Source organism: Myotis brandtii, unplaced genomic scaffold (genome assembly GCF_000412655.1).
Source record: "Myotis brandtii unplaced genomic scaffold, ASM41265v1 scaffold317, whole genome shotgun sequence".
Classification (NCBI taxonomy): Eukaryota; Metazoa; Chordata; class Mammalia; order Chiroptera; family Vespertilionidae; genus Myotis; species Myotis brandtii.
This window is the reverse complement of record NW_005362155.1, coordinates 2,478,689-2,479,522: the sequence shown is the minus strand read 5'-3', so window position 1 is coordinate 2,479,522 and position 834 is coordinate 2,478,689.

The following is an 834-nucleotide window of genomic DNA, read 5'->3' as shown; positions in this document are numbered from 1 at the left end:
ACCACCAGGAGCAACACGGCGCTCTACACGGAACACCCAAGCCATCTGCTCACAATGTTAGAACTAGTGTGAGTGCGGGGCAGCAGCTTTGCCCACCATCAACCCAGGTCCAGCGCTGAAATCCCACAGGCCTTCTAGACACTGCCCATGGCCACTGAGAAGAATCAGTAAGAAGATGGCATTTCCAGTGACTACTACAACCCCCTGGGAAGAAATCTAACAAAACATGTGCAAGATTTCAGAGAGGACATTGTCCAGTTGAGCTAAAGGACATAAGGTCCAAATAACATGGACAGATATGTGCTGACCATGGGTGGGAGACGCAGCATCCTCAAGCTGTAAGCTCTTATCAATGTACAGCCCTTCCCACAGAGTCCCCCTCACAGGATTTCTCAGGACACATGACAAGCCAACTTTTAGGTTTTGATGACAGGTTTGTGGGAGTAAAAAGTTATCATAAACTCTTTTGCGTTGATTGAAAAGAGAACTAACCTTGGGTTACAAGACACAATTTTATTTGACAAGAAAATTCTTGAGTGAAATTTCTTTTTTCTTTTGTTAATCCTCACCCAGGATATTTTTTTTAGCTTTTTAAAAATATATATATTTTATTGATTTTTTACAGAAAGGAAGGGAGAGGGATAGAGAATCAGAAACATCAGTGAGAGAGAAACATCGGTCAGCTGCCTCCTGCACACTCCCCACTGGGAATGTGCCCGCAACCAAGGTACATGCCCTTGACCGGAATCGAACCCAGGACCCTTGAGTTCGCAGGCCGAAGCTCCATCCACTGAGCCAAACCGGTTAGGGCTAGCTTTTTTTTTTTTTTCTTTT